This window comes from Bos indicus, chromosome 16, assembly GCF_029378745.1.
Source record: "Bos indicus isolate NIAB-ARS_2022 breed Sahiwal x Tharparkar chromosome 16, NIAB-ARS_B.indTharparkar_mat_pri_1.0, whole genome shotgun sequence".
Classification (NCBI taxonomy): Eukaryota; Metazoa; Chordata; class Mammalia; order Artiodactyla; family Bovidae; genus Bos; species Bos indicus.
Genome location: NC_091775.1, coordinates 79,371,770 through 79,391,326, shown reverse-complemented (window position 1 = coordinate 79,391,326; position 19,557 = coordinate 79,371,770). Strand labels below are relative to the sequence as shown.

General features: G+C 44.5%; 1 non-coding gene across 1 annotated transcript; it reads left to right on the top strand.

The window, feature by feature from the left end:
• Nucleotides 1–2,412: 2,412 nt before the first annotated feature.
• Nucleotides 2,413–2,484, top strand: TRNAG-ACC (transfer RNA glycine (anticodon ACC)). The gene has a single exon. It is a non-coding gene; the product is annotated as a tRNA-Gly (tRNA).
• Nucleotides 2,485–19,557: the final 17,073 nt, after the last annotated feature.

Below are 19,557 nucleotides of genomic sequence, written 5' to 3'. Positions count from 1 at the left end.
TCCAGGAAGTCGACAGCCAAATCATGATTTGAAGGATTGCATCATTGGTTCATATTGACCTTGTGTTACAATGATAGTTATGCCCCAGGTTTATTTTGATATATTGGATAAAGTCAAGTCATCTGAGCTTTTATATTTACATATTTAAAAGAAATGGGGGGAAACCAATATTTTAACTCCCAGAAAAGGAATAAGTCTGTGCCACTTCTCCCGAGCACAGTGTAATATGACCTATGTGATACTGTGATCTAATGAGGCCTGAAATGATGGAAAACACCGCATGCTACATAGTGATTCAGACGAGTCGCTCGCTCATGGTGGCCCCGAGACTGGCAGACACTCAGAGAAAAGGGAACTCTTCCGTCCCCACCGTCCCCAGCTGTGACCCGACTGTCGGGCGGCCTGCAGCTGCCCTACCTAGCTCCTCAGTCTCGGCTGTGCCCCTCCGCCTTCAAGAAAATTATTCTCTCTTTCTCATTATTTTCTTTCCTTTAATGTATCATCTCCCCTTCTTCTCTGGTCTCAGTAATTAGCTTACTAACATATGATGACTCAAGTTTTCTATGCCTGTTTTTTCATCCAAATGAATGTCACTTGCTGCTCATGCGAATTATTTTGACTTTGTGCTCAGTCGTGTCCCACTCTTTTGTGACCCTTTGGATTGCAGCCCGCCAGGCTCCTCTGTCCATGCGATTTCCCAGGCAAAAATACTAGAGTGGGTTGCCATTTTCTTCTCCAGGGGATCTTCCTGACCCAGGGATCAAACCTGTGTCTCCCATGTCTGCTGCATTGCAGGCAGATTCTTTACCCACTGAGCCCTGGCACTATAAAATAAGCATATTTTAGGTTGGAATATGGTCCAACCTCCTACAAATAGAGGCAGCCTTTCTTTCAGTGCATCTTATTTAAATAAAGCAAGAGCACAAAACACGTTTTACCTTTAAATCATTAGTCAGCATGAAACATTCTCGGCTACCCATTCATAAACTGTCTTATAAGACGGTGGCGTCTCCTGACCTCGGCTCTGGACCACGCCTATCTTCCAACTGAACCTTGACATTTCCCCAGGATATTGCTTCTCTGGGGGGCAGGCTGAAATGGTGGCAGCACTTTCCTCACATTCTGCGTGGTTCTGGCCTGGGACAGAAGCACCCTGGGTGATCGGTGGGCAGCTGTGACCTGGTGCCCAGTGCTGTGTACCAGAGCCTTCCTTCTGCCTCTTCTCACCCCTGATGTCAGCATCTCCATCCACTGCCCCCCATTCACTCTGTCCAGCTTTCTGCTTTGACATCAGACTTACAGTGTTTGCCAAGCGTTTGCCGACGGCAGAGGACATGGCTGTTCTCGAGGGTGTTTGCAAATGTACTTCAGATTAAATGACGGTGTTGGCTGCCTGCTGTGTGAGTTCAGGCCACCTCCAAAGTGCCAAGTTATTACTGCTGCTGCTGCTGCTAAGTCGCTTCAGTCGTGTCCGACTCTGTGCGACCCCATAGATGGCAGCCCACCAGGCTCCCCCGTCCCTGGGACTCTCCAGGCAAGAACACTGGCGTGGGTTGCCATTTCCTTCTCCAGTGCATGAAAGTGAAAAGTGAAAGTGAAGTCGCTCAGTCCTGTCAGACTCTTCTCGACCCCATGGACTGCAGCCTACCAGGTTCCTCCGTCCAAGGGATTTTCCAGGCAAGAGTACTGAAGTGGGGTGCCATTGCCTTCTCTGGGGCTATGGTCCATGGGGCTGCAAAAGCGTCGGACACGACTTAGCATTTGAGCACATGCTGGGACTATATGGATTTAACAAAAAAATTTTTACTGTAAATTTGGATGAGGAGATCCAGTAAATCACAGAATGAACCAGCAAGAAGGAAGCAGAGTCAGAGTTCAATCTCCTGATCTTACAGAAAAGGCACTGGAATGGCAGAAAGGAAATAATGCCTTGGAGTCAGGTCTGAAAACAACAGGTCACATCAGGTCATAACAGGGGCAGTGGGGAAATGACGCGTACTGTCTGAGCTTTAACTTCCATTCCATTTTTATTTATTTTTATTTAAAAAAATTTTATTAGCGTACAGTGGATTTACAACGCTGTGCTAGTTTTGGATGGACAGCAAGCTGGATCAGCTACACATATACACATATCCACTCTTCTTCAGGTTCTTTTCCCGTGGACGTCATTGCAGAGTGTTGGGGTAAACAGCAGCTTCTTGTTAGTTATCCATGTTATCCACAGCAGTATGTGTGCATCAACCCCAGTCTCCCCGTTTATCCCTCCTCCCTCCTCCCCGCCACCCCAGAAACCATGAGTTTGTTTTCTACGTCTGTGACTCTGTTTCTGTTTTGTAACTTCATGTGTGTCACGGTTTACATTCCACATACAAGGGATTTCATGTATCTGTCTTTGGTTTACTTCACTTGACTTCCCTGGTAGCTCAGATGGTAAAGCATCTGCCTACCATGCGGGAGACCCAGGTTCGATCCCTGGATTGGGAAGATCCTCTGGAGAAGGAGATGGCACCCCACTCCACTACTCTTGCCTGGAAAATCCCATGGACAGAGGATCCTGGTGGGCTACAGTCCGTGGGGTCGCAAAGAGTTGGACATGAATGAGCAACTTCACTCACTCACTTCACTTAGGATAATCTCTAGTTCCCTCCATGTTGCTGCAAATGGCATTATTGTTCTTTCTAATAGCAGAGTAATACTCCAGTGTATACATGTACACATCTTTATCCATTCCTCTGTCGATGCGTGTTTAGGTTGCTTCCACGTCTTGACTGTTGCAGACAGTGCTGCTGTGAGCACTGGGGCGCGTGCACAGAAGCCCCAGAGCTGCCGTCCTGGGTGTCGGCCCCTTGCTGCCCTCTCTCTCCCAGCAGCTGGGCAGCAGGGAGCCCTGCCTGCGGCCCATACACCACCGCTGCCGCACGGGGTTGTTCCAGGTGATAGTCATCAGCCTGTTTATCATCATAGTGATACCGACCAGGTTCTTGGCTCTCTCGCATCAGTAGAAACTGACTAGAGGCCAGACAAGAAATCCAGGCCATGCTTTATGGGGGCCCCTGCTGCAGCAGCGTGGAGTGGGGTGGGGGGGCAAGAACAAACAACAGGCTCCCTTGCTTGCTCTCTCCCTGGTGGGGGAGCGAGGCGATCTCGTTTCTTACATGGGGTGATGGCTGGCGGGGGTGTCCAGGGGTCCAGTCACAGGGTGGTTTAGGTGGTCCCCCCTCTCCCCCGCCGGTGGTGTTGAGTGCAGGGGGCATGCGCAGTTCCAACGGCCTGTTTTTGCCCCAGACTCTCCAGAAGCGGCAGTTGGGTTTTTTTTGTTTGTTTGGCTTTGTGTCTTTTGGCCCAGAATTTCCCCCAGCTGCACGTGCAGCAGTATTTTTAGTCCCGTGTAGTTTCTTTGTATCTTGTTGCTGGAGGAGAGGTGTGTCCAGGAGCAAGCAGTGTGCAAAGGGTTGCGGGTTCCAGCTCCTAGCCTGTCTCAAAGAGTAGGGTACTTTACTTGAGGGATTAAAGCGTTAACCTCTATCCTACTGGCCAAATTATACAGGGAAGAGGAAATAAGCAGTGTTCATCTGAAACCCCCTACCCCTTGAAAAAAGAAGAAAAGCGAGTAACTTGAGCATCTCTCGCTGGGGCTGGCAGAGTGCGATTTACTCGGGGAGCTCCGGCTTGGTGACCTGGGCTCTGCCATGAAGCAGGGGGTTGCCTTTGGTGACGCTCTCTCAGAACTCCAAAACTTGGACTTTTTTCAACTTGAGACTTTTGTTTATCCTGTCACGTCAGTAGGTTCCCCCAGACTGCTTACTGTCACGCCCTGTAAAGTGGTGGTCCTGAAAATATGGCCCGTAAGCCACCAGCAAGAGCATCAGGGGCGCACAGGGTGTTTGCAGGCTCAGTCGTATCCAACTTTTTGCGACCCCATGGACAGTAGCCTGCCAGGTTCCTCTGTCCATGGGATTTCCCAGGCAGGAATACTGGAGTGGGTTGCCAAGGCCTCCTCCAGGGCACCTTCCCGACGCAAGGATTGAACCCACATCTCCTGCATTGGCAGGCAGATTCTTTACCATCTGAGCCACCTGGGAAGCCAGGGCACCAGGAGCTTCTTTTAAAGGTAGATTATCAAGGGCCGGCCCAGGCCTTCGAAATCTGCAGCTCCGAGGAGGAGGGACCTGTGGCCCGTGTTTTCCCAGCTCTCCTCACGGGGGCAGCGCGGGCTGAAGTCTGAGGACTCCGGCCCTGGGAGCTTGGACCCCACAAGCCTGTAGGTCTGTCCGCTGCTTGTTGTCTTGATGTGTGTTAGTCATCGGTGGTGTCCGACTCTTTGCCACCCCATCGACTATAGCCCTGCAGGCTCCTTTGTCCATGGACTTTTCCAGGCAAGGATACTGGAGTGGGTTCCTTCTCCAGGGGATCTTCCCAACCCAGGGATTGAACCCAGGTCTCCTGCATTGCGGGCAGATGCTTTACCATCTGAGCTACTAGGGGAGCCTGTTGTCTTGATAGTGATGGAGTTAGATCTGTCTGCATCTTTGCTTGCTCTGATTATATTTGGGACACTCGGTAATCTTTCAGGGACGTGGAAAGGAGGGCCACCACATCCTTTGTGTGCAGAGTGTGGGCCAGGTATTATGTTAGAGGCCTTATATCCATTGTCCCATGGGTCCCCAGCCTCCAGGCCACAGACCGGTAACTCCTGTTAGATCAGGGGTGGCGTTAGGTTAGAGATCATACCATAAATGTAATGAGCTTGAAACATCTCCAAACCGTCCCCTCCATGCCCCAACCCAGTCCTGGAAAAACTGCCTTGCATGAAGCCGGTCCCTGGTGCTAAACAGGTTGGGAAGCCCTGCGTTACCCTATTCAATGCCCACAGCAACCCTGTAGAGTGCTGTTAGCCCCTCTCCCACTTTATAAATAACCTGAAGCTCAGAGATGTCTAGTGAGTTGTCTAAGCTCACACAGCTCCAAAGCGACAGAGCAGAGATGGAAGGCCAGTTTGACTTTCAACCGTATGAATGTAGACACATAGAACACAATTTGGCTCTTCTGCTAGAAGCTCCATGAAGTTGGAAGGACCGAAGCCTGGAGGGGTCTGGGGAGAGCTGAGCCGGGTTTCTGCAGCTGGTCGGGGCTAGGGAACCGCAGGTGAGAGGGCGGCCGTCAGGGGCTCCACGTCCGGTCCGGTCGGGGAGGAAGGGACTGCCACAGCCAAGTTTAAGCAGTTTAAATGAAGCAAGGAATTCAATTAGAGACGGTCGAGGGGACCAGGCACGTATCATCCGCGTCCGTCCCGAAAAGAGAAGAAAATATTTAGTTTTGCAGGCTGTGACCACTCCGCCACTGTGCCACGATGTGGCCTCACGGAAGAGCAAAAGAATACACCGAATACCTTCGAGAGATGAATTTCCCCAGGAAAAAAATAAATAAAACAAAGGAAGATCCTCTGATTACATTTAAATATTTCCTTGCCAGTGCTTGGGGGAATTCTAGCATTCCGCGCTTGCAGAGGAAAGCTTTTGTGCCTGGGAACAAGGTGATTAGGGCACCATGCCTGGGAGGACGGGGAGGGGGAGGAAGGGGCTATTTCCACAGCAGCACAGGTGCAACAGCTTGGCGTGAGGACGGCCTCACAAGTGACCCTGGCGTGGAGCAGAGGAAGCCCAAGGAGAAGATGAATTGAATTACAGCTACAGTGTGTGTGCATTCTATTTCTGCGGTGGAGTCGAAATGGATTGCGGGGCAGGCTCACCGGCTGGGGTAAGGTCACAGTATTGAGGAAATGGGAGGGATATGGATGAACAATTTTCCGGATGGAGAACAAGCTTCAGGTTGTTCGCTCTTGGGTGAAGTGTTTTTGGGGTTTGGATGGGCTCAGTTTATACTTTTTCTAAGAGCAACCTGATAGGTTTTCATGCCGGGATATGACTGGAATCTGAAGAGTTCCCTTTAAGACAATAGAAGGTGAATTGGGATAAAGAGTAAAGTACGTGCTTCATAACACAGTTTCTCACCTTCTGAGATAATTGGTTATAGGAGTGTTTTTCCTGTTGGGCACTGACAGTTTTTTATATGAAAAGTGAATATTCAAATATCTCTGCTATAGCAGTGTATATTGCCAAAAATATTTTGTGGATAGCCCTATGGCAAATGCAAATTTTTCTAATATCATCAATATGGTTTCATGTTCCCTTGGAATATTAATCAAATTAAGTGATGTGATTAAGCTCATACCAAAATAATTGCCTAATCTCTCAAAAGCATGTGTTTGTTTTGGTGATAAAAAGTTGAGGTTATCCAAGTTGTTCAATCTCTTGTTTAACTATTTATTCAACTATCTATTTAATTCTGTTATGTAATATCTTGTGTCCAGGCTTGCTTGTGTCTTGTTTTGGTTTTTGAATTAAGTGTTTTAATGTTTTCTTCAATGTCCCTTTGGATAACATGGCCGAAAGCAGTTATTTCAGAAATACCAAATATTTCAAGGGCCAGCAAACATGGTTCTTGCCCTGAAAAACGTATGCTACACGTCTTAAAATGCAAAGAGAGGTGCTCTGGGGTCAACCCAAGAAATAGACATAGTACAATCAAAAAATGCCATGCAGGAGACTCGGGTTCCATCCCTGGGTCAAGAAGATCCCCTGGAGCAAGAAATGGTAATGCCTGGGGCATCCCACAGACAGACGAGCCTGGCAGTCCATGGGGTTGAAGTCGGACACAGCCTAGCAACTAAACAATAAGCAGCAATGACAGTGAGCACCAACATCGTTTTAAAAAAACACAAACTTCTTTCTTTTTCTTTTTTATATGATTTTTAAAGGTTACACTCCATTTTCAGTTATTATCCCCCATGTTGTACAATACATCCTGAGCCTGTCTCACCCCCGAAAGCTTGTACCTCTCCCTCCCCTCACCTTTATATTGCCCCTCCCCACGGGTATCTACTGGTTTGTTCTCTGTGAGTCTGCTTCTTCTTGTTATGTTCACTAGTTTTTAGATTGTAGTTTTTAGATTCCACATATACATGATATCATACAGTATTTGTTTCTCTGTCTGGCTTATTTCACTTACCATAATTGGCTTATTTCACTTACCACAACACCTCCAAGTCCATCCATGTTGCTGCAAATGGTAACATTTTATTCCTTGTTTTGGCAGAGTGATACCCCACTGTGTGTGTGTGTGTGTATATGTGTATGTGTACACACACACCCCACGTCTCCATTGTCCACTTGGGTCGCTTCATGTCTTGGCCATTGAGACTGGTGCTGCTGAGAACACTGGGGAGCTTATATCTGTTCACATTCGTGGTCTGGTTTTTTTTGGATATACGCCCAGGAGAAAATCGTCGGATCATGGTTTTTTTTTTTTTTTTTTTTTTGAGAAAACACCATATTGTTTTCCACAGTGGCTGCACCAAATTATGTTCCCATAAATATCACAAACTTTCAAAAACAGACCTGAATTCAAATCCAGGCTTCCTATCTTCCTATCAGATGAGTGAGTGAGCCACTTCAATTCTGAGACTCGTTTTCTTCATCTATGAAACTAAGGCCGTTACAGTGTCTTACAGGTTTGCGGTGGGAAGGAAATAGGGTCTGGTATCGGCACCTAGAACCCTCCTTGCACACAGCCGGCCTGCTGTTCAGCAGATGCCAGCGCCCTGACTTCTTTTCCTGCTCTAAAAACTGTTTAAGACAAAATAAGGTGTACTGGCAAGGCCGGGGGCTGGGCCTAGTTCTTCCTTTTATCTGGAGTGTAGTTGATTGCAATGCCGTGTTAGTTCCAGTGTACAGCAGTGACTCCGTTGTACATTTATTGTTGTTTAGTTTCTAAGTTGTGTTCAACTCTTTTGGAACCCCCTAGACTGTGCCCAGTAGGCTCCTTCCTCCATCTGTGGGAATGCCAGTAAGAATACTGCAGTGGGTTGCCATGCCGACTTCCAGGAGCTCTCGACCCAGGGATCAAACCTGCATCTCTTATGTCTCCTGCTTTGGGAGGCGAGTTCTTTACCACTAGCGCCACCTGGGAAGCCCATGTGTATATATAGATATATATACACACACACACACGCACATATTTCAGATTCTTTTCCCTTATAGATTATTACAAAGTATTGAATATAATTCCCAGTGCTATGTAGTAGGTCCTTGTTGATTGTTTTATATATGTGTGTGTGTGCGTGCTTAGTTGCTTGGTCGTGTCCAACTCTTGCGACCCCATAGACTGCAGCCTGCCAGGCTTCTCTGTCCATGGGATTCTCCAGGCAAGAATCCTGGAGTGGGTTGCCATTTCCTTCTCCGTGTTTTATATATAATAGTGTGCATATGTTAGCCCCCAACTCCTGATTTAGCCCTCCTCCCTTTCCCCTTCGGGAGCCATACATTTGTTTTCTGTGTCTGTGGGCTGGGTCCAGTCTTAGCCAAGTCATTTGAACCTGGGTGAGAAATGGCTCGTGTTTGTCTAAAACCTCCTCAATCTTCTCCTGAGGGTCATCCTCGCCCCAGGCTCTGCCCCTTCCCATTCTTGCTGATGCCCTTCAGGAACCTGAGCCATGTAGGTGACTGGTTGGTGGCTTTCTTACCGACGCCCTTCAGGAACCTGAGCTGTGCGGGTGACTGGTTGGCGGCTCCATCGGTGCCTGCCTGTGTTGCTGTGCGTTTATGTAAACTCATGGAGTGTGTGCTTCATTGTGACTTAAATGACCCACCTTCAGGGACCACAGAAAGACGTGTATCTGCCCTGCTGTTTAACAGGGTGACTGTGAGAAGCTAATAAAATAAGTGGAAGCCACTTACCAAGTGGAAGATGCTAGACAGATGTTCATTAAATCTTTGTGCCTTTATCCCTACAGCCCTGAATGCTTCGTCCTTCCTTTCAAAAGGCTTAAATCACCTCGCGTGCTCGACTTCACATCCCTTTAAAGTAAAGGGCTAATTGCTTGCTTTAATAAACCTCTCGCTTCTGACAGTCTATTAGCTACTTTCTCCCCTATAAGTTGTGCAGTGACAGCTGGGTTGGTTTTGAGGTCTTGCAGGGTTTTCTCCTTAAAGTCTCTTCTAGGGAGTCTAACTAAAGGAAAAGGGGATGGCTTTTTAATCTCGGCTCTCCTTCTCTCTGGCAGTTGGTAACATCCTTTGGTCAGGTTTTTGAGGAAATAAAATTTTAAATTAATAATGAAAGCAGTGGGCTAGGGTCTGTCTCCTTAGCAGTTTACTCCTGAGGTTCATCCAGGCTCCCAGAATTCGGAAGTAACTGAAATAAAAACGCTCTAGAAGTGCCAGGTTCAGGCACCCTGGGCTCCTTGAACTGCGGGTCTGGAATCGACACTAGAATCATCATGCGACTCAGGACACCACCTGGGGGAGCGTGTGTTCCTGTTCTGTGCGGCCCTCTGTCCACGGGACTCTCCAGGCAAGGATACTGGTGTGGGTTGCCCTTTCCTCCTCCAGAAGATCTTCCGGACCCAGAGATTGAACCCAAACCTCTGGTGTCTCCTGCGTTGGCAAGCGGATTCTTTACCGCTGAGCCACCCGGGAAGCCAACCCACTCCAGTATTCTTGCCTGGAGAATCCCAGGGACAGAGGAGCCTGGCGGGCTACAGCCCATGGCGTCGCAAAGAGTTGGATGTGACTGAGCAGCAGGCATGGCATGGCATGTGACGTTTATACTGGTAAACGTACCACCTGCAGTATCGTAACTGTTAATCACCTCTGGTGATTTTACTTCCCATTAGAACCTTATGTGATTTAACTCATCACTGTTCTTTCTCTACTAGACTTTCTGTTCTGTGAGAACAGACTGCATCTGCCCGTTTCATAGCTTCCTCGCCAATGCCTAGCCCAGCCCCTGGCATAGCGGGCAGACGCACATGCGTTGAAAAGCTCAGTGAACACACGACCTCCCTAACAGTGTGCCCGGCAGTGGGGCGACACCCAGAGTGAGGGTGTGTGTGGACCGCCTCACCTTAGAGCTCCGAGTCCCCAGCAGTGGGGCGACACCCAGAGTGAGGGTGTGTGTGGACCGCCGCACCTTAGAGCTCCGAGTCCCCAGCAGTGGGGTGACACCCAGAGTGAGGGTGTGTGTGGACCGCCGCACCTTAGAGCTCCGAGCCCCACTGTTTGTTCCTCCAGAACGTGTGATAAACTCAGATGGTGTGCCTAGTTATGAAGTCAGGTGTTGGTGATCGTGGAAGCAGGGGATGCTGCTTCCAGCAGGTAGAAAGCACACTACACAAGGCCCTTACGGTGCGTTTATCTGCAGCACGGTTTAGACGGGACGCACTTCAGTCTCCAAACTGATACTTCTTCAGAGAGGAGCGTGTGTGGCGGGAGTGTAGGCAGGGGGTTGGGTGTGTGTGCTCAGTCGTGTCTGACTCTGCACACAGACTTATTGACTATAGTTTCCTCTGTCCAGAGGATTTCCCAGGCAAGAATACTAGAGTGGGTTGCCATTTCCGGGGAACTTCCTGACCCAGGGATGGAACCCGTGTCTCTTGTGTCTCCGGCATTGGCAGATGGATTCTTTACCACTGAGCCTCCTGGAAAGCCCAGGAAGGGGGTTAGGTGGTGAGAAAAGGGAGTTGAGGCAACACAGAGAAAATTCGGGTAGGAAACCCTTGACTTGCCCTACGTGTGAGCGGTGCAGAACCAAAAGCTGTCTATCACAAAAGCCAGGGACCAGAGGTCTCAGTGAGGACTGTACCTGACAGCAGGTACTTATATTTCTCTGTCTTCAGGAACAGCTAACATGTTACAGCTAGTCATCAGAAAAGATGATTGTCTTGAGGAAAAGAACATGTTTGCATCACAGGATGGAAGATCCTAGAAGAAAATTAGAGACGACTTAGTTTCTTAATTTCACTGTCAATGAAATCAAGACTTGCCCAAAGATCTTTATGGGTCTTGTTTTAATTTTATCTCCTTTACTTAGGGGTGCTGTAGAGCCCTTGCTGTTCTGGTGAGATGGCCCGGTCCATGGTGACGATTACTGTGTTGAGTGGCCTGGGGCCATCTGGGAGTTGGGTAAACAGTCCCTTGACTGCCTTCCCAGGAACAACGAGTACCTTATAGGGTACTTCTCCATGAGAATCCTTAAGAACTTTTCTTGCAAACCTCATGCAGTATTTTACTGAGAAAAGGACTTCAGGTGTCTGAAAGAATAGAACTAATTTGTGATTTCGGTGGCAACAACCCAGGATGTTCTATCTTCTTAAGTCAGTATTCTCATGAATGTTTTCTTTTCAATATAAATAGCATTTTTGAAGGAGAAAGAATGGTGTTCTTTGAGATATTCTGAGTGTTCTATGTATAAAAAGTGTTCTGCTTCCCTCTTTCCACAAGCTTGAGTTTTTGAAAACATTTCTCTGAAATTATTAGCTCGTGACCCTTCCTTATAAACGGATCAGCATGACAGCTGTCCCCAGCCCAGCTGTCCTCACCTCGCCATTCAGTTCAGTCGCTCAGTCGTGTCAGACTCTGTGACCCCACAGACGCAGCACCTAACCTCGGCACTTGGCAAAAGCCTGCATCCCATTGATAGCAGAACCGTAGTTTTCCTGGGAACGAGGCTTATTTCTCATCGTGTAATGTCCTAGGTGCCCCTGTGGGTTGTGCAGCCGAATCAGGGATGGGTTTGGTATTAGAATGACGTTTCCGTCTGTGTCAGTCAGGAGTAAGAATGTAAATGATGCTAACAGCATGACTGACATCTAGTGGATATAAGGCAGCGGTGCTGTTTACAGCCTTGTTTTCTTCCCCTTCAGGATATTATTTACATGGGAGAAAAAAATCACATTTGAAGAAACTATTATCTCAACTGCACTAGTTTGCAGTAAAATGATAGAAATGAGAAACTTCTGGAAAGGAAGGACACCCCCTTCACAGAGCTTTGAAAGAACGTGCCCTAGCTTGGAGTGAAAAAGAAGACCAAGTATCTACATTTAGTTTTATTCAGTTTGCTGAAAAGGATTGAAATACGTTGACATGAAAACAAAAGCTTATAAAACATATAAATATCTACACAGAATTGTAATACTTATTTTCTTTTTACCTACAATTTCTTTTTGGATATTCACTTACCTGCTTGAGAGATATGCTGGGAAAGTTCTTATTTACTTATTCTAATATGAATCATCACTTGTGATTGCGTAAAAGTGTTGAAAATGGTATTATTCTAAGACTCAGGTATTGATAATGAACAAGTAGAATGAGTTTTAAACTGTTTTTATTTTGACTATCAGAAAAAATCATTTATTACTATAGAAATATGCAAAAGAATTGATCACACCAATAGGAGATTTTAAGCACAAGATGTAAAGAAAGTGCCGATTTGTTATAATTAAGGAATTATTTGAATCCAGATGAATAAGGAAATACAATGCAGATTATAAAGTTGAAATTGGATCTTTAGGGGAAAGTCCTGGGCGTTTTTAGTCAAGGAGTTACTGGGCGCAGAGAACAGCAGTCTTAACAATGTGATAAGGTAGTAGCTGGTTTTGCAGAATGCCATTCCTAGGCAAAGTAATTTTTAACTGCCAGGAATAAGAGACATTTTGACATGGCATCTGGTAAATTTTCAAACGTGAGTTTCCTTGCAGAAGTCTTTTTCAGAAGGACTTTAGTCCCTCGCCTCTCGTGGGTCTTGCTGCAGGCATACAGCATTGTTTTAAAGGGTGTTTTGTCAGTGAGGACAGCCCAGCTGTGTCAGTTGGTCTGTATGGGACTTGCATACTCCAGATAGTAGTATTCACAATGAGAAAAATGCTGGTTAGGACTTAAGGCAGATGGCTTGTGCTTCTCTTTATAACTATCAGCAGGTCAGACAGACCTTATTCCTCTTCCTTTAGATCATCATTTTCTCTAGAACAGCTGGGGAGGGGTTGCTGTGGTGTAAATTCTTGGCAGTTTGTAAAGAAGTGGCGAAAGTCAAAATATTTACAAGCGGTTTCATGCTGACTGGGGAAGAAAAGACTGTCCAGTTTGCTGTGTCTTCTGTATGTATCCATGCACTGATACTGAGAAAGCTTCCTTGGTGACAATGTGACAAAGCTGATTATGGTTAACATTGCAATTATAAAGTCAGGCCATAATTTGTCCTCTTACTTGAAAAAATTGAGGTGTAATTTACACACAGTTGAAATGCAATGTTACGGTTCAGTGAATTTACCAAACGCAGATACCTGTGTAATCCACATCCTCTGTCAAGACTCAAAACATTTTCATCTCTCGGGAAAGTTCCCTCGAACCTCTGCCCAGGCAAGCTCTGCACCCTCCACTCTCCACTCCCACCCCTGTTCCTCCAGGCAACCACTTCTGTGATTCCTTGCATCATGGATTACCTGTTCTACAATTTAATATAAATGCAGCCATAGGAATTATTTAAAGTGTGATTACATTACTCAAATGTAAATCCACTTCAGTTGAACTTACTTGTTTCTGTTTCAGTTTAGTTTTAGTTTGTTTTTCCCTCGGAAACTTGTTTCAGATACGTATCTGTCAGTAGATACTTAGAAGCCCCACCTCCTTCCCCACATGCCCGCCCACTTCATCGTGTAAGTATCATAACTATTATTTTCTCATTTAAGCTTCCTGTGTTTCTGTTTTGCCGTTTTCCCTATCAGTTGTTTTTTTCAGGCGTGGAATTTTGTTTTTATGTTTTAATTAATTTTTTATTTTTTATTGAAGTGCAGTTGATTTGGTGTTGTATTAGTTTCAGGTGGACAGCAAAGTGATTCAGTTGTGCGTATACATATACATGCTTTCATTTCAGATTCTTTTCTCATATAAATTATTACAGAATATTGAGGAGAGTTCCCTGTGCTATACAGTAGGCCTTGTTGATTTATCTATTTTGTATAATAGATGTATATAATATTTTATATACAGTAGTGTGTATATGTTAATCCCAAACTCCTAATTTATCCCTCCTCTCCCACCTTTCCCCTTTGGTAACTGTAAGTTTGTTTTTGAAGTTTGGACGTCTGTTTCTGTTTTGTGAATAAGTTCATTTATATAAATTTTTTAGATTCCACAAATGAGTGATACCACATGATATTTGTTTTTCTCTGCCTGACTTACCTCACTTGGTATAATAGTCTTTGGGCCCCTCTGGGTCACTGCAGCTGGCCTTATTTCCTCCTTTCTTATGGCTGAGTAATATTCTGCATTACACATGCACACATCTTTGTTCTTGTGTTGATGGGCATTTAGGTTGCTCCTGTGTCTTGGCTTTTGTACATAGGCTACCATGATCGTTGGAGTGCATGCATCTTTTAAAATTATGGTTTTCTGCAGATCTGTGCCCAGGACTGGGATGCCGGGTCATAATAGGAGTTCTATGTGTAGTTTTTTAGGAACCTCCATACTGTTCTCACTAGTGTATGTACTGATTTACATTCCCACCAACAGTGAGGACCGTTCCCTTTCTCTACACCCTCTCTAGCATTTACTGTTTGTAGACTTTCTGATGATGGCCATTCTGCCTGGTGTGAGGTGATACCTCACTGTAGTTTTGATTTGCATTTCTCTAATAATTATGTTGAGCACTTTTTCATGTACTTTTTGGTCGTCTGTGTGTGTTCTCTGGAGAAATGCCTGTTTAGGTCTCCTGCCCGGTTCTTAGATTGGGTTGTTTGGCTTTCTGATATGGAGCTCCATGAGCTGTTTGTATATTTTGGAGATTGACCGCTTGTCAGTTGCTTTGTTTGTAATTATTTTCTCCCATTCTGTGAGCTGTCTCTTTGTTTCACTTATGATTTCCTTTTCTGGGCAAAAGCTTTTAAATTTAATTTGGTCCCAATAGTTTATTTTTGTTTTTATTTCCATTATTCTAAGAGATGGATCCAAAAAGATATTGCTGTGATTTATGTCAAAGAGCGTTCTGTTTTTTCCTCTAGGAGTTTTATAGTATATAGTCTTACATTTGGGTCTTTAATCCATTTTGAGTTTATTTTTTATGTGGTGTCAGACAATGTTCTAATTTCATTCTTTTACTTGCAGCTGTTCATTTCCCCAGCACCACTTCTTGTAGAGACTGTCTTTTCTCCACTGCATATTCTTGCCTCTGTCATAGGTTAGATGACCATAGGCTCACGGGTTTATCTCTGGGCTTTCTTTCCTGTCCCATCGATCTATATTTCTGTCCTTGTGCCAGTTCCAGGCCATCTTGAATACTGCATCTTTGTAATCGAAGCTTCTTGAAGTCAGGAAGCCTGATTCCTCCAGCTCCGTTTTTCTTTCTGAAGATGGCTTTGTCTATTCGGGGTCTTTTGTGTTTTCAGACAAATTTTAAAATTATTTGTGAATTATTATTTTAATTATGTGAAAAATACCTTTGGTAATTCAATAGGAATGGCGTTGAATCTGCAGGTTGCTTTAGGTGTGACAATATTGATTTTTCCAGTTCAAGAACATGGTATGTCTTTGCATCTGTTTGTGACATGTTTGATTTCTTTCAGTCTTACAGTTTTTGAAGTACAGATCTTTTGGTTCTTTAGGTAGGTTTATTCCTAGGTATTTTATTCCTTTTAATGTGATGGTAAATGGGGTTGTTTCATTAATTTCTCTTTCTGATAGTTTTTTGTTACCTGCTTATTTAACTTCTATGCAGAGTACATCATGAGAAACGCTGGGCTGGAAGAAGCACAAGCTGGAATCAAGATTGCCAGGAGAAATATCAATAACCTTAGATATGCAGATGACACCACCCTTATGGCAGAAAGTGAAGAGGAACTAAAGAGCCTCTTGATGAAAGTGAAAGTGGAGAGTGAAAAAGTTGGCTTAAAACTCAACGTTCAGAAAATGAAGATCATGGCATCTGGTCCCATCACTTCATGGGAAATAGATGGGGAAACAGTGGAAACAGTGTCAGACTTTATTTTTCTGGGCTCCAAAATCACTGCAGATGGTGACTGCAGCCATGAAATTAAAAGACGCTTACTCCTTGGAAGAAAACTTATGACCAACCTAGATAGCATATTCAAAAGCAGAGACATTACTTTGCCAACAAAGGTCTGTCTAGTCAAGGCTATGGTGTTTCCAGTAATCATGTATGGATGTGAGAGTTGGACTGTGAAGAAGGCTGAGTGCTGAAGAATTGATGCTTTTGAACTGTAGTGTTGGAGAAGACTCTTGAGAGTCCCTTGGACTGCAAGGAGATCCAACCAGTCCATTCTGAAGGAGATCAGCCCTGGGATTTCTTTGGAAGGACTGATGCTAAAGCTGAAACTCCAGTACTTTGGCCACCTGATGCGAAGAGTTGACTCATTAGAAAAGACTCTGATGCTGGAAGGGATTGGGGGCAGGAGGAGAAGGGGACGACAGAGGATGAGATGGCTGGATGGCATCACTGACTCGATGGACGTGAGTCTGAGTGAACTCAGGGAGTTGGTGATGGACAGGGAGGCCTGGTGTGCTGCGATTCATGGGGTCGCAAAGAGTCGGACATGACTGAGCGACTGAACTGAACTGAACTGAAGAATGCAACAAATTTCTATATATAAGTTTTGTATCTTGCAACTTTACCACCTTGCTTGAGCTCTCATAGTTTTCTGGCAGCATCTTTAGGTTCTCTTTGCATACTTTTATGTCCTCTGCAAGCAGTGACAGTTTTACTTCTTCTTTTCTGATCCGGATTCCTTTTATTTCTTTTCATTCTTAGATCATAGTGGCTAGGACTTCCAAAAGTATGTTGAATAAAAGTGGTGAAAGTGGATATCCTTGTGTTGTTCCTGATCCTAGAGGAAATGCCTTCAGCTTTTCACCATTGAGTATGATGGTGGCTGTGAGTTTGTCATATATGGCCTTTATTATGTAGAGGTAGATTCCTTTTATGCCCATTTTCTGGAGAGTTGTTTTTTTTTTTTTTTTATCATAAATGGGTGTTGAATTTTGTCAAAAGCTTTTTCTGCAGCTATTGAGACAATCATATGATTTCTATTCTTCTGTTTGCTTGTGCTGTATCACATTGATTAATTTGCAGATACTGAAAGATCCTTGCATCCCTGGGATAAAGCCCACTTGCTCGTGGTTTATGGTCATTTTATGTACTGTTGGATTCGGTCTACTAGTGTTCTGTGGAGGATTTTTGCATTTACACCCATCAGTGGCACTGGCCTGCAGTTTTCTCTTTTTGGTGATATCTTTGTCTAGTTTTGGTGGGCTGCAGTCCATGGGGTTGCGAAGAGTCGGACATGACTGAGCGACTTCACTTTCAGTTTTCACTTTCATGCATTGGAGAAGGAAATGGCATCCCACTCCAGTGTTCTTGCCTGGAGAATCCCAGGGATGGGGGAGCCTGGTGGGCTGCCGTCTATGGGGTCACACAGAGTCGGACACGACTGAAGCGACTCAGTAGCAGCAGCAACATTCTGAATGGTGTGAGGTGGTGTCTCACTGCAGTTTTGATTTGCATTTCTCAGAAAATGGTGATGTTGAGCATCTTTTCATGTGTTTGTTGGTCACCTATATGTAGGTCTTCTGCCCAGTTTTTCATTGGGTTGTTTTTCTGATATTGAGCTGCATGAGCTGCTTGTATATTCTGAGGTTAATCCTTTGTGAGTTGCTTCATTTGTAATTATTTTCTCCATTGTTTCCTTTGTCTCTATTTCATTTATTTCTGCTCTAATCTTTATGGTTTCTTTCCTTTTACTAATTTGGCTTTTGTTTGTCCTTCTTTCTCTGGTTGCTTTAGGTGTAAGGTTAGGTTGTTTGTTTGAGATTTTTCTTGTTTTCTGAGATATAATTCTATTGCTTATAAACTTCTCTCTCAGAACTGCTTTTGCTATACCCTATAGGTTTTGAATCATGGTTGTTTTCATTTGTCTCTAGGTATGTTTTTATTTTCTGTTTGGTTTCTCCAGTGATCCATTGGTTGTTTAGTAACATAGGGTTAATCTCCATGTGTTGATTTTTTTTCAGTTTCTTCTTGTAGTTGATTTCTAATCTTACAGCCTTGTGTTTGGAAAAGATGCTTGATATGATTTCAGTTTTCTCGGATTTACCAAGGCTTGCTGTGTGGCCCAGCATGTGATCTACCCTGGACAACAGTCCCTTTGCACTTGAGAAGGACACTTATTCTGCAGCCTTGGGGTGGACTGCAGTCTATATGTACAGTAGATTGTTTCAAGTTGTGAGTGTGTTTTACTTTCAGAGATCACAGTCCTGTGCTGTTGGTTGTCCAACATCTGAAAAGTGTTGCTTCGTATATTTTGTCCAATGTCCTGGTGGTTCATGGCAGGAAGGCCGATCTGTTTCTAGTTAACACCATCATGGCTAGAAGCAGAAATTCCCAGCTACTATTTTTAATAAAGAATTTTCCACATTGTTAGGTAGTTTAGTAACAATATACATCCACTTGGATATTGCCTAAAACAGCCTAGTTTTATTTGATAGCAGAAGTAAGTCAACACTTGGGGTACAAAAGTTTTCAGATTTCCAAACAACTAAATACTTGGCATGTATGTGTTTCATCCCAGGAAGTGCTGAAAGTACAACTTAAATCTCTTATTAAAGAAAATGACACAGTTATTTCATGATGAAGCATTGTGAACTTAGGACTTCCTTTTCACACATTTCTTATGTTTTTATAACTAAGATTTTTTTAGATCTAATTTATTGGAGAAGGAAATGGCAACCCACTCCAGTGTTCTTGCCTGGAGAATCCCAGGGACGGGGATGTTTTTATAACTAAGAATTTTTTAGATCTAATTTATTAGAAAGCTTTAAAAATATTCACATTTTAAGGATAAGAAAATAAAGGTAGGATTTTTAATATGATGCAAATGTTGTAAATAGAATTATAATTTGATGTTTTCTAATCATGTGCTTGTTTCAGTAGGATTATAGTATCATGAATGCTTTTTCTTGAAAAAGGTGTGGCTAACTAAAAATATCTCATCATATTTTCTTTTGTAAAAGCAAACAAGACTGTGCTTCTGGAAATAAAATTTGAACAATCAAAGAATACTTTTCCTTTGTCACTTATGTCACGAGTATTAACACACACTGTACTTCTATGTGCACGTGTATGTACTTTTTGCTTTGGCTCCTTATGTGGCTGTGTGGTGGTGCTAAGTTTGGACTGGAGGAGGAATGCATGGAGGGGATGAATGCATAGAGGTGAAGTTGAGGGCTGGGGAGGAGGTAGAAATGCCAGTCAAGGAGGAGGTAACAGCGGGAGCAGGAAGAATGGTGACCCTAGAGGATACCAGACTCAGGAAGCAGATGCTGGGACAAGCATGGAGCCCGAGCAAACCAGGGGGCAGGACCGGGGACAGCTCTTTTGTGAATGTTTACTGGGTATCAATTGTATCAGGCAATGTCGGATTTTATGGTTTAAACTCTGGTCTCCAAAGGGGCTTGCAGTCTGTAGGGGAGGTTGACATATAACACATCTTCATAATTTAATTATCAAAACAAGTTCTGTTGTGTCAGATCAGATCAGATCAGTCACTCAGTCGTGTCCGACTCTTTGTGACCCCATGAATCGCAGCACACCAGGCCTCCATGTCCATCACCAATTCCCGGAGTTCACTGAGACTCACGTCCATCGAGTCGGTGA